This window comes from Passer montanus, unplaced genomic scaffold, assembly GCF_014805655.1.
Source record: "Passer montanus isolate IOZ18808 unplaced genomic scaffold, ASM1480565v1 scaffold33, whole genome shotgun sequence".
Lineage (NCBI taxonomy): Eukaryota > Metazoa > Chordata > Aves > Passeriformes > Passeridae > Passer > Passer montanus.
Genome location: NW_024368041.1, coordinates 7,703,086 through 7,717,873, shown reverse-complemented (window position 1 = coordinate 7,717,873; position 14,788 = coordinate 7,703,086). Strand labels below are relative to the sequence as shown.

General features: G+C 38.8%; 1 protein-coding gene across 5 annotated transcripts in view; it reads left to right on the top strand.

Moving 5' to 3' along the window:
- CYRIB (CYFIP related Rac1 interactor B) overlaps positions 1-14,788 on the top strand; it is a 93,712-nt gene that overhangs the window by 50,996 nt on the left and 27,928 nt on the right. For 4 of the 5 annotated variants that reach the window (XM_039715420.1, XM_039715423.1, XM_039715421.1 and 1 more), the window contains exons 2-3: positions 543-621; positions 12,394-12,430. The gene's annotated coding sequence lies outside the window, so the exon portion shown is untranslated. The remainder of the gene's footprint in view (positions 1-542; positions 622-12,393; positions 12,431-14,788) is intronic. The other variant, XM_039715422.1, reaches the window with a different exon arrangement.

Below are 14,788 nucleotides of genomic sequence, written 5' to 3'. Positions count from 1 at the left end.
AGTTTGGAAGCAGAAAATCATAGCAACCCCAGAGAAGTTCAGATAGGTGAAAACATCCATTGCTGGGATTTTTCTTTAACTGATGAAAACTGTAGCAATGAAGTGCTTTTCCCTGTGTGCAATATATGTGGCACTGTAAATAAAGCTTGAACTGAGACCTACTTTTTTCTGCTGCAATTATGTGTAACTTGGCTCCGTAATGCAGAGATGTAATGCTCTATTTTTTGTGCTGTAACTATATGTAACTTAACTCGGTAATGCTGAGATGCAATGCTCTATTTCTGATGCTTGTGATCATGGCTAGCTAATAGCCTTACTGACTCACAGAAGAGTTTGTAAGGATGCTTCTCTGTTTGCTTGTAATGTCACTTCCATAAAATCACCAAGTGTTTTTGAAATCGGCATGTCTCATTTGCATTCCTGAAGGATTATGTAGGGTCCTTGGCACTGCAGGATTAACTTTGATTTACCCCTGGCACTGGTTTATGTGATTGAAATACCATGTATTGTTTATGTCTAATGGGGTTCTTCTGTTCTTTCAGATTGTGAGGACGAGCTGCTGCATCAATAATCTGAAGAAAGGAGTTCTCTGTTAAGACTGCAAGAAGATACTGCTAACTGGTAAACACTTGCTTGGGTTTCTTTGCTTGTAGAATATTTCTTTGTTTTCCATATTTTAGGCTAAGGCGTACAAAGTATTTTGATCTGTTGAAAGCAGAAATTTAATGAATTTTTTTTTTCTAACTGTCTTACAAAGACTTCTTTCTAACAAAGACTCAGTAGCAGGGGATAACATTTAAATTGGAATACAAATTGATTAAATTCCTGCTCTCTCAATAGAAAAAAAAAGACTTGCTTTTTTTTTCGTGTAATGACATGTTAGACATAGTCTGTTTGCCTTTTTAGCCGAGACAAATACGATATGTCTGTACTGTGTTCTGTATGAATACTATTTGAAGTGTGATAGTGCAAACAGTGAAACTTCAAATATAGTCCTTCAGAGTCTGGAGAGAGAAAAAAGGAAGCCGTAACAGAAGTCCAGATGCTTTGGAAGATGCCATTAATGTGGTTGTAATTATTCAATGGATGTTTGTTGAGGCCTAATTTTCACTGAGAATAATGTATGGTAATAAAACTAAGGACATCTTGTGATTCCCAGACACACCAAGTCATGTGCAGGCTGCTTTTAGGTACAGAACAATAATAGGATCATCACTGAAGAGCTATGACCACTTAATAGCAGTTTGCCAGTCTATAAGTTAAGAAGGTGTTGAACTACAGTATTACACAGTAATCACAAGGAAAGCTGAGAATTTGAATTTTTTTGAATGTCTTGACATAGGTAAATCATATGCACATTGATAGTGGCTACCAGTTACAGCTCACTTCTCAAATCCTTAATGTTGTAGATGAAGCAGCAGTTTTCCTCTGTAATTACACTTTACTATACAACTTCCATAAAGGTTGGCTCTCACCTTTCTGTTTACTGCTGCCACTTGAGCTGCAGGGCTCGTTAAACTTGTGCCAAGAGAGGGTTCTTTGCCCAAATGGGGTGACATGGCTGGGTTCAAGGATGAACATGGAAAGAAGCACATCCTAGCCAATAAGAGACATGAAGCTTTCATGATTTAAGCATTTACAGATGCATTATTAATCTTCGCTTGCCAGTTAATTTGCCTAAATTTTATAGGCAGTCAGGGATAACTTTATAAAGTTATTTTGTGTAGCTGTTGCGGAGAATATTAAAATGCTTGGTTTGGTTACTCTGCCAAACCTAGATTAATGATAGGAAAGTTTTGAAAGCTTATAGTAGTCAGCAATGTTTATCTGTCAGAATGACATAGTAAAAACAAAGTTTTTTAAGTTTTTTTTTTTTTTAATATAAAGATGACTTTCATAGTACAGCTATTTCTGAGTGATAATTTCAAGAGTTTTGTTGCCTGTAAAATTGCAGTTCCTGAAGCTAAAATACATATGAGACTCATTCCTAAATGCTGGGTTTGAAAGTGTATGACCTTCAGCTTATAAGAGAAAAAACCTCTGGCATCTAGTGTGCCACCATTTGAGGTACCAAAGCACTGCATTGCCACCATAAGTTTTGAACCACATTATCATTATCTGATAGTAACTTTTAGGATAATACTTTGGATTATTCTGACTGTATATGATGTGAATAATTAATGTGTGTCTTTCACAAAATTCGGGTGCGCAACTTGCCCTGTACAGAAGACTGAAAAGCTCATTAGTCTAGAATTGAAGTCTTCTGTCTTTTTCCCTACTTTGGCTTCCTTTTCCAGCCCATCATCTCCCCATCTCTCTTGGAGGGAGAAGTTTAACAGGATGGCCATGCTGAGTGAAACTGGGTAGTTCTATGAAGTAGTTCTTTGTCTGCAGCTGTGGTAAAGTATTTACCTTAATTCACTATTTCCTTTAGGATCAGTAAGTCTTTTTTAGCTTGGGGTAGTGCTGCACAAACTTGGTTTCAGTGTTTCCAGCAGTAACTTTGATTTGGAAAGGCAGGAGCTGAGACCCTGCTGAGCTCTACTGTGTTTTAGACCTGACCCAGGTTCTCAGCACAGGCGCCCAGTGCTGGGGCTGTGCTGAAAAGAGAATGTGACACGTGGGTGCTGCATCCCTTGGGGCAGAGTCTGTCTGTCTTGGTCTTGCATGACTGGTGCCAAGATAAAAATTCTAACCCAGCTGGTCCTTGATGTGGTGCAGACTAGCCCAAATGGTTGTAGAAGATGTGCATTCCCATTTTATCCAGGTGGTGTTTCTTTTGCTTATGATGTTTCAACTGTCCCTTATCACAGACACCGAAGGATGAGTAACATTTCAGTATTTGCCCTATTTTTCTTGTATTAGCTGTTCTTTTTCATTATGCTAACTTAACTTGTATGGGATTATTTTTCCAGAGTATCAGTTGTTCAGAAAAGATCTTGATAATTGTCTTCTGCTTTCACATATAATCTCTGATAATTATTCACTCTCATTTTAGTGTTATCTCTTACATGCAGCTTGAACTTGTCTGCATGCTTGAAGATTTAAAAATCTTTCCATGCAACTCAGAATTGTTCCCCTGTAATGATGATGGGGAGATGTTTTGAGCAAACTGATTAACATGTTGTGAAGTCTCTGTTCCAGTACTGATATTGCATTGATATTGTTGGTAGATTAACAGGTTTTTAATTTATGCTAATTTTAATAACTATGAAAACACCTTCAGTATTACATTTACATAGTGAAAGCAAATGCATACCTGCCATTTTCTTATTAATTTTGAGAACTTTCTGTTGTGGCTTTATAGCTCTTATGAAAGTAACATTTGTCTGACTGACACATCTTTAAATTCCTCTTGTGAAGAATCTTTAAAACTTCTTCAGTAACAATGTGTCTTTTCGTGCAAATCCCTTAATGTGGATTAAGTTTAAAAAGAGCAGGAAAATTTGTTGTCCCCTTACCTTTATGCGTAAAAAAGGTTTGAAGTGAAGGATCTCATGCAGAAGAGATGCTGTATTTGAGTAAGGCTCTATTCTATGTTTAAATAATTTTGTTTGATTTTGACTAGTGGGAAAGTTTATGTGAAGTCAAACATGCTGCAAGAATATAAATCTAGGTTCTGTTTTGTTTTGCTCAGTGCTGTTTCCTCTATTAAACAAGGAAATAGGTTTTATAAATGTGTAGCTTTTAATTACTGCTTTCAGAAGGGTTGGTTTGTTTGTTTGTGGAAGCCTATGTAACCAACACAGAAAGTGGTGACATTACAAATACTTCTAAAAGCTTTCCGTGCAAAGCCCACCAGATACCAGCAGCAGGGTAATGTGGCAAGATCAGGGGTAAAAGAATAACCTGCCACGGTGATGTTACCGAATGTAAAATATGTTAAGAAAAATTGCCTTTCTGACAACTGAAACCACTTGTACTTCCCATTTGTGCCACAACTTAAAAACAATCTCCTTTGATATGGGTGCTCTAAAGATATTGTTATAGCAGAGCCTCTTGAATTGATTTCTCATTCATGTGAAAGTGGGTTTGTGTAAATGGCTCTTAGTACATGGAGGTTAAGTACTTGTTGTGATTTTGACACTCAAGATAATGTGGTAGAAATTCTGATCACGATACTGACATTCTACCAGCATGCATTTATTTTGCATTAATGGTGGTGTCTAAGGCAAAAAAAGAGAAGTAGCTGACTTGTTTTAGGCTGAACTGAGCTGCCTTGTACTTATTTGCTGTATTTTGTCTTGAGGCTTGTTTAATGTGCCTTGCTGCAATAGCACAGGAGTAGATTGAGGTGTTAGAAGCTTTTATGCAATGCTGTGTTTTTTAAAGTTTAATAGTGTGTATTATCAATGTAAATAATGTGCTTATGCTGAGGGAATATAATGTGGTATCTTTTTTTCCACAGTAGATGTAAAATAAGTTAAACTTTGAACGATGATCGTAGTAATCTGCAAATGATCAGTGACAAGACTTTTTCACTGTAATCAAGTGGAATTCAGTGTCGAGCTCTTCCAAAATATCTTTCTTTTACGTGTAGTAGTCCTACTGCAATAGTTAATAGAGTAGCTTAAAAATAAGTGCGTTTTGAATTTGGTTTAAAGGCTTATTTAGTAAACTGTGCTCTGCTTGAGACTTTAGCCATGCTGATTTGTTTATGAAGGTAAAGCTGCTATTTTTCTTTACCTGTAAATAATTGTTCAGGACAACATGAACTGTTTAATTCTGTTTGTCCAATGAGCCTTCAAATCAAAAACATTAATTTAAGGGTTGTTTTGACTTTTTGAAAAGTCACTTTTAAACAGGGCAGCAAAATATGTAAACTTTTCTCATCAGAAAGACATTTGACCTGAAAAGCTGTGCTTGTTGAAGCAGGTGACTGTGGAGGTTCATATTCAGTTTTATGTGGTCTGTTCTATTAGATTGATGTCAGATGTTGCTTATTTCACTTCCTGACTTAAAGAAGAACTCTAAAATACTTGTTAAAGGACAATTCCAAGTTTTCTGGGGGGAGAGTTGTTGGTTTGTTTTTTTTTTAACTCTGTAAGCACTTGAACTATAGACATAAATCCCTTTAGTTCTTGTGTTCATCTTACTGCTTGACCACATAACTGCAGTTTTATTATTTAGAATCATAGAATGCCTCAAGTTGGAAAGGACCCACACAGATCTTAAAGGTCAGCTCTCTGCTCCTTGCAGGACTCCCTACCACTAAATCATATGACTTAAGAGCATTGTCCAGACACTTCTTGAGCTCTGTCAGGCTTGGTGCCATGACCACTTTGCTGGGAGCCTGTTCCAGTGACCAGACACCCCCTCAGCTTGCCTCCCTTTAGGTGATCATGGAATTAATTTGAGAAATTATTGAAAAGAAATAGTGTTCAGCTGTTGAGACTCAGTGCCGTTAAATTACAATGCAGGAATTAAGACCTTATTCTAGAGCTTCTGGTTTTTTAGTTTATTTTCCTGCCTGTTGGACAAAGCTGTTGAATATACACAGCAGTCCCTAGGAACTGAACCTGGACATTCCTGTGTTATCTCTCTCATGTTTGTTACCTTGTATTCTTCAATTCTTGTGTTTTTCCATCTCACATGCTACCCAATTTGAGATCCCAGGTTAAAATATCATGGTTAGATTCTTCCTTTCTGGACAGTTAATGCTTGATACAAGTGCTTTTAGAATTCTAATCATCCATGTTTTTACTAGAATAATTTCAAAACTGTATTGCTGCAATGTATAGCTGATTGGAAAAGCTTCTTCATACCCTGCCCTCTTCTGTTTTTTAACTGTAGCAGCAACAATTATTGCAAATCTTTGTGTAGGTGGAGCTTACAGAGCTCCTGGACAAGCTGGAGGCGCTTTCAAGAGTCTCAGTGCTCCATGACAGTTCCTCTGACAGGAGCAGAGCTCTTCTGTCTTCCTCGACAGAAATTTCTGCTTGTCCCAAGACTCTGATGGAGCCATCCTTTGGAAAGTCCTGCCTCCTTTTGTGGATGAGTTACAACTGGAAGGAGCTGCCTCTGCTGAGATTTGCATAGTGGGGCAGCCCTGGGAACCCCAGGGGAAGGATTTAAAATGAACTGCTTGACTGTCACCTAGAAACTGCTCAGCCCAGAGCCTGTGACAAAACTTACTGCTGCTGGTGTCCATAGGAAGGGCTTTTCAGGCTTTTAAAAATCTAAACTGTGTTCTTAGCAATCTCAAAGACATCCATTGTCTGTGAGCAGCAGAGATGCTGTGTGGGATGCTTCCATTGCTGTAGCATAATCAGCTTAGTCTAAGTTCGTCTTAGAGTTTTACCTATCAGAGGAGTAACTAGGGCTTCAGCTCTCAACTTTTGATACTGTTGATGAACAGTTGATGGTTAGAACTCACTAAAACCAGTAAAAAGGTCTTTTAGGTGGTATGTGACTGTAACTCTTCTATGACTGGGTTTTTTGTTTGTTTGTTGGGGTTTTTTGGGGGGGCGGTTTTGTGGTAGAAGTTCCTTGCTGTTCATATGACCTAGTACAGTCCTGAGGAAAGTGTTTGGGTTTTTTTGGTTTTTTGTTCTTTTTTTTACCCTGAGAGTAGAAATCTAGATTATAAGGAATAAGGACTCCTCTATTCAAGCATTAGAGAATAGAGCTGTGGGTCTTGGCATTGCTCAGAGCTGCTCCTACACCACTAACATGTGAATGGGAAAGCCCTGCTGCCCTTTCCTTGTCTTACTGTTTGTGTTGTGCAAGTGGATGAACACTGCTGCAAACTTCCTGGGACAGGACATGGTTTCATTTCTGTTTTGATGATGTTGAGCCAGAACTCTGTTAAATTCTGTCATATACCTAATAAATTATATCATCTGTGTATCTTAGATAAATGAGCTGTTGAATCACTTGAGTGGTATTCAGGAACACTTCACAACTGGGTGTTAACAGCATAAAAACAAAGGAAGCATCCACTGTGGCAAAACAGTGATGCCAGGTAGTCATGGGGAAGTTAAACATGCAATGGAGAGCAAATGCCAATATCATTTAAAGGTGTAGGAATGATATCCCTTCTCTTCCTACCTTAAGAATATTTCAATGGTTTTTTTGAGGAGTGAAATCCTATTGTAGAGAGTTCTTAAAAATTTTGCTTGTGTTTTACATCCAGTACTAAATCACTCCAGGGTTTGGATATATGAAAGTTCAAAAGAAATACAGGAGATAATATGTTACCAAAAGTAGAAAGTTCAGTTGTTTGAGTAATTGACTATTAGACACAGAACTTGCTTTAATAATTCTTGCAGTCTTTTTTAATTTTTTTTTTCAGTAAAACCAGAAGTTGTATCACTTGGACTAAAATACCACAGCTCTACCCCCAACTCCACTACCAAAAAAAGCAAACAAACAAAAACTAAAACACAACTCTAAATTAAACAGCTAAAGAAGTCCCATTTCTGCATTTCTAAAATTCCTTATTTGTCTGCTGGTTACCCAACCATTTTTTTTTTCCAACTTACTTCTATAAGTGAAAAAGTTTATTTGGCAATATTTAAGGTTAAAAAACTCCCTCCTAGTTGATGTTCAACTGGCAGGGTTTTTTTCTGTGTAGAGCTTTGAGATGCAAAAATGAAGATTATGATAGTTTATTTTACTGTTTCCACTAAGCCAAAGTAATGGCTTGTCCCGGAAACAAACCATTATGTGTAAGTGGATGAAAATATAAATTTTCATGCTGAATACTAGTTCTGTGTGAATATCCTCTTTTGCCATACAAGCTTCTCAAATATCTTTTAGTTTTCCCTTTTTTCTTATTTCTTTTCTGAAATGTTGGAAGGGGTATATGTATAAAACCTTGTGTCCCTCCTATTGGTCTACAGTGCAGCATGTAAACCTTTCTGGAAGTTTTCAAGGAATCTTTTAGGTTGGAACAGGCATGCAAGGTCAAGTCCACCCATCACCCTCCACTTGCAAGTCCACAACAATATAATGTGATACATTAACTACAAAAGGTATTAAAAAAAAAAAAACAACAACAACAAAAAAAAACCCCACAACCCAACAAAAAAACAACAAAAAACCCCTTAAAATTAAGATAATATGAGGTGAAGCTGCTATGCAACTGTAACAGCTTAGAGATAATGGATCCTGTGAAAGTACAATAATTAGAGAAAATGAAGGAAAATGAAATAAGCTTGAAAAATTATAATGGAACTGTAGACCCTCTGATACATTCACAGTCCATTTCTATCATTAAATTACAAATTTAAAACATGGGTTTGAGAGTAGCAAGTAATATTAGGTACTGTGGCAGCATTGATAAATTACACTGGATAGGGACAGATTTAATATAACATGTGGAGTTCCAAAATGCAATTTTTCCTCACCAAGATAAATGAAAATAAATGGAGAAGAAAGATTTGAGCTGGAGCTTTACAATCAGAAGTCAAGAAAGTGGTTTTATAGCAAGCAACCAGTACATTTGCTCTTTGTGAAGAACTGTGGTCACTTTGATGTAGTGGTAGCCTGCTTTGCTAATCTTAGTCTCATATACAATTGCCATACAGATATAGAAGCATCTTTGTCTGCAGTCACTGATGTTAAACACCAGAGTTCACATCCATTTAGCATTGAACCAGGGGTTCATCTGCAGATGCCCTGACACTCCCTTTGAAATATGATCTTAGCAATGAATTATTTTTTATAGCTTAGACATCTGTTATTGTTACTGAAGTAAAAATCAAATTGTATTACTAAACATTTCTGAGTTTTCTCTTTTTATTACCCAAAAGATGTGGGATGTATTTGACTTGTGGTTCTGTTTTGGACTGGAATTGGTTTTTATGTTTTAGTGTGTGCTTCTAAGGGTACCAAGTTTTTTAGAGCTGTTTCCACAAACTTTATTTCAAGTCTGAAACTGAACCAAGAGAGCAGGAACATCTGAAAATTGCCAGGGCAGGTAGACTTTGAGCTGGATCCTGTTCTCGCCTGTATCCAAGGGCCGTTAGGATGAATGAACTGAGAACATCTGTCCCATTGTCCACAGCTGGTTCACATGGATTTCAAGGTGGTGATGCTTACCAAGAGGAGTCCTAGTGCAAGCTTGAACTGCAAACTAGGCATTTAAACATTTGTTCTGTCAGAGTGGCAGTCCTTCTGTGTTTTGAAAACAGCTTCATTCTGGATGTCCACTATTTCACATAGAGTACATGAATCCTATGCAAGCTTTTGCTATTAAGTGTTGTAAGCTTTGTGAAGTTCATACTTTCTGAAGTTCTCTGATGGGCTGAGATACCAGTTGAGTAGACAGAAAGTAATTTAGATTCTTGGTGCAAAGTTGTTGGTTATTATTTCTTACCACTCAGTGTTTTCAGAACGTGAGTGTTGGAAAGCCTGAAACAAATCATCATTATTGTACCAAATCATGACTGACAGTCACTGACAAGTCTGTGCCTGAGTGTAGAGGCTCCTTAATTAGTTCAGCCAGAGCTGGGCAGAAGACAGTGGTTTCATACTGGAAGTTAATGGTTAGCTGTTCTCATGTGAAATCTGTTTTCACGTATTGCTGAGTTAAGCAGCATCAGTTCAATATCAGGTGGATGCCCAAAGCACAGAGCTTCCTCAGTGGTTAGCCAGTTTTCATTGAGGTTTTTTCTTCAGTTTCATCATTCACAATGATGCCAAGTTTACTTTCTGCATCTTTTTTATCTGGGTACCATTTGACTTGTCAGCTGCAGGCTTTTGCTCTGACAAACTGAAGCTTGGTTTTGTTTGTGTTATGCTGCAGCTCAGATGGTTCACTGTCCCTCTCTGATGGCTCTAGACAGTTTTCCATTTCGGTTCTTCAGCTGTTGTGACAATTCTTCAAATTTCTGTTGTAGTTGGCCTGAGATATTGGCATATGCTTTGGCCTATTTCTGCTGTGGTGAAGTTAGGCTGCAGTTCAAGGGAAGGGTTGAAGGGTTGTGTGTCTAAATGAGATCCCTGGGATGGGATGCATTAATCTCTCTGCTATTTGTCTCTATGAGCTGTAACCCATTGAGTAAAGCTAATTTTCCTGCCCAGAACATTTTTTCTCTGTAATGTAACATTAAATATTTGACTACCTCAGAATCACAAGGAATTGAAAAATGCTGTGTCTAAATTATTCAGTTTTCACTACCTATTAAGTTGTATAGTTTGCATGTCTCATCTTGTGCCTGTTTGTGGTATTTCTATAATAATCTGCAGATCTAAACTTTGAGGATAAGTCAGAAGGAAGCTCAGAGGTTTTGCAAATCCTCTATCCCAGCATGAAAGCCCAGACAGTGCATGCTGAACCTGAAAGAGTTCTTCACTTAGAAACTATTTAGTCTAAATTAAGGTGCATCCAAAGTGCAAAAATTAATTCTGTAAAGAATCCATTACACCAATCATTTCACATCTGTCTATTTTTAATGCGTCTTTGCTGGTGTTTCTCTCTGACTAGAGATCAGCAAGTCAATTTCTTGCCCATTTAGGCAGTGCTTTATTGTATTGCTCAGTGCTAACCGATAAATTTAAAATACCGTGATGTGAAGTCCCACTATGTAAAAAAATCAAATACCTGTCAGCTTGCCAGTATAAACCAAGCGGCAGCATCAGCGCTGCTCAGTGTGAGCTGTTTTGCTCAGAGGCTTGTTCATAGGTACTGAAAGATGGGAAACCAGTTAATGGATTCCTGTGCTAACATCCCTCTGCCTGTTATTGATGATAGTCCAACTGACCTACAATTCTCAACTTTCCTGGCTGCTTCCCTTTTGCCTAATGGCTTTGCTGTTCTCCTCCTGCCTTCATTACCACAGGAGTCCTAGAAGGCTTTGTTAATTATTAACTTCCACTCATTCATTGAAGCCTTCAGGACAAGCCACCTGAGCATCAGCAGGTTGTTCTTGCAGGTGGTAAGTGCTTATGTCTCTATGTGTGCAGCATTGTTTCCAGAAAGATGGGAAGACCTGACCTCATTTTTTTCCTAATAATTCTATCAGTTGGAAATACGTATATTTCTGTAGAAATTAACTAGTACCATTAGAGGACACTTTTTTTTAAAGTCCCTAAGCTAGCTGCTACAGTGGGCGTTCTTTCATTTTCAAATTTATTTCTGTAGTCTGCTCATTCTAATGAATTTAGGCTTCTTGTTTTTGTTTATAGCTCAGTCCTATCTGACTTTTCTTTCACTCTTTTTCAGGAAATTAGCTTAGAGTAGTGTTGGGTCGTGCTTTGGTTTCAGTTTCCCTTTGCAATGCCAGCTGTGTTCAGGCTTGACCTGCAGGGACTAGCAATTTCCAGAGTTTTATTTTTGTTGGGCTGTCTCAAAGCACAAATTGAGCAGTCTGAAGTCATGAGAAGGGGAAAAAAAGCCAACCATATTTAAAATATGCCTAATGAGAGTGGGTGCATTTTAGAGAATTGCAGCAGCTCCTACGAAGACAGTGTTGTGTTTACCTTGTTGTCCTGAAGTACTGGCTGTTCCTTATTTCTGAGAAAGTAAGGGGAAGCTGAAGTCAATAGGAAAAAGCCAAAAGCAGCTGCTACCCAAACTTAAGCCTGGTCAAGGAGAAAACTTCTTTGATAGAGATGTGTGCACTGAAAAGAATGGAGAGTTAAATTTCTGCAGCTGTAACTGTTTTTGTTATGTTTTTGATGGTCATGGCTTTGCTTATGTTCAGTTCTCTGGGCTGTGAAGAGTCATTCTCACTATAGTCTCCACGCTGCCTCTTGCCTGTGCTGAGCCTTTCCTAGCTAATACTACACTATTATTTCCTGTGAAGCTTGCAGTTACTGTAATACTCCATATCTTCTCCTTTAAAATGTACTATTAACATAATTTTTTCACCATGTTATGACGGTGGTAATGATGTGTGCAGCACACTGAGGCTGTCCAAGAACACTAGTTTTCTTTGTTAAGCAAATGGTTTTCAGTGACTTGAAAATGCCTTCTTTGGAGGTCAGCATGCAAGCCTTGAATTTTTTCAAGTGCACATTTGTGTGGTTGGATTAGAATCTTGTGTGATTTTCTTGTTAAAGCAATGTGAAATGCAAGCAGAACAGTTTGCCACTGGTATTTTATTGCAGCTTTGACTCTGTAGTTATTAAATTTATTCTGGAATATATATGTTTATGCATTGTCTAATATGGCAGCATTTTTCCCTGGAAGCACATTCATTGCCAAACAATGGCATTCCCTGTTTATTTGTATGCCTAGAGATAAAACACAGTTCTGAATGACATTTTCTTAGCATATTTTGTAAAAGTCCTGGATCCCAGGACTATGTTTATGAAGTAGATACATAAGAACAGTATGTCTGGAGCAGATGTGTGTTTGCTCTTCCAAGGTCACATTACATTGCATTGAAGACTTTTGGTGTAAAAGAATTAATTTCCGTAATCTCTTTTTTCTTTTTAAAACAGACTGGAGGCCAAGAACAGAGTGCAGCACTGGCTGTAGGTAAGAACTGAAACCTTAACCTGCTTGAAAACTGCTGACAAATAAGCAAAATTGTAGTATGTTAAAGGACAGAAAATGGGATTCTTTCAATATTAGTAATTTTCCTTGCAAGAACTTGTTTTCCTTCTTTTCCTTCAAGAACTCTTGAGATTTGTGGTTTCTGGGAGTCCTGATCCCTGACAGAATTTATGCCTCTGTGTTTCAAGATGCTAAGCCAGGCTGCAAGGATTTGGTTTTTGCTTCCACAGGGCCTCACCACAGAGCCTGGCGAGGCTGATTTTGAAAACTCTTCACCAGAGTGATGTGAAGTCTCATTACTTCAAAGAAGGCATTTCTATTATACACAAAGTGGTTTGGCCACCTTGTGCACTCACCCTAGAAGACCGTGCAACTTCTTGAAGTGTTTGAATGAGGAGATAATATTTTGGTGGGTTTTCTCTCTGTCTTTTTAGTAAAGCTACTGTGTAGCTGAACCAGATCCCTTATGCCAGAAACCAGTACTCTGAACCAGCTTGTGAGACTGAAGAGTTAGCACATGCTCATGGGAAGGTTTTAGCTCTTAGTTTTATAACCTGCTGCTTCTCATCTAAGCTGCTGCATAGTGTCTGTGTTATACTTCATGTTTATTGTGCTTTGCCAGCACAGCTGTTAATCTTCTGTCACATTGGGAAGGTAATGGTATCAAACATGAGGTAGGATTTATTTTTCTTCTGATTTTGATTAATCATCAAAAATCCATTGAATTCTGGGGAGCTGGTTAAATAGATTTGTGCTGAGGATTAATCCAGGCTAGATATCAGGTGCCCACCAAAGCCACTCTGTCACTCCCTTCCGGGTTGGAGAAGGGAGACAAAATACAACAAAAAGCTCATGGATTGAGATAAGGGTGGGGGGAGATCATTCACCAGTTGCTGTCACAGGCAAAACAGACTCAGCTTAGGAAAATCAGTTGAATTTCTTACCATTTGATTTAGAGCTCCTTCCCCTGAGCCCTCCTTCCTTACTAGGCTTAACTTTATCCCCAGTTCTTTACCTCACCCCTCCCTGCTCACTCAGGGAAGGTGGTGAATGGAGGTTACAGTCACTTCCTCACAGGTTGTTTCTGGTGCTGCTGCTTTCTCCTCAGGGAGGGGAGCCCTTCCCTGTTCCAGTGTGGGATGTCGCTCCCACAGGACACAGTCCTCCAAAAACTTTTCCAACATGAGTCCTTCCCAAGGGCTACACAAACTTCCCGAGTTCTTCACAAACTGTTCCAGTGTTGGTCCCTTCCATGGGGTGCAGTCCTGCAGGAACAGGCTGCTCCAGTGTCCCCCACAGGGCCACAGGTCCTGCCAGGAGCCTGCTCCACTACAGGCTTCCCACAGGGTCACAGCCTCCTTTGAGCATCCACCTGCTCCAGTGCAGGGTCCTCCCCCTCCAGGCTGCAGGTGGATCTCTGCTCCCATGGGGGAGTAGCAGTAGTACCTTGTTCCTTTAATAGCTTTTACTTACAAAGTCCTTGAGGGTATTGTTAAAGCTGCAGTTGGAACTAGTGCAGACTTTTAATTTATCGCATTGTGTGCATTTACAAATTAAACATTATAAAAGTCACTAAAGTGGGTCAGACCATGGGTCCATCAGGCTCCAGGATCACCATCTTTCTTCCCTCTGCATGTGTGCACTTGGTTTTGCACATCCTTTCACAACTCCACTTATTCCTCTACTAGAGCAGTGCTACTTCTGCTTAGGAAGGTGAGAGTCCAGAAAAACTAGGAAAACTCAGGCTGCATTGCTGGGAATGATACTGTCTGCAGGAAGAAGAATGCTGTCCAGCAAATGGCAAATAACTTTTTTTTTTCTTTGAAGAAACTAGGAACCAGCAGTGTTTCAGGTATTGAAGGGGAGAATGTTTGTACGTCAAGGTGATGTGGTGTCCAGTTCAGTAGAAGCTGAGGTGACAGACTCCTGATGCTTTCAGTTTCTCCAGTTATGCCAAGACAAAGTTAACTGCCAGATGCTTGACAGCATCATAGATCAGGGAACCTCCAGTGTTCAGAGTTGGGAGGGACTGACAAGCCATACCCAAGCAACATGTAAAGAACTGAAGACCATGGAAAAGTTTGGTTAAGTTTTAAAGAATGGGACAAACTGAACTAGATGTTGCTGTTGAATAAGGTTAAAACCTGAAAAAAAGCTTAATATTCAGTGAAACATAAATCTTTGTGTGAGCAGGTGCTTAAGGAATAGTAGGAACAGGGATAACATGTATTTGTGGTTCTTCTAGTATGTATTTTCAGCTGGAGTGTTTTTCAGAGCCAGATGTGATTATTAAAGGTGTTCAGTATTCTTGATGCCTTTCCATTCTGCCTGTGTACCTGG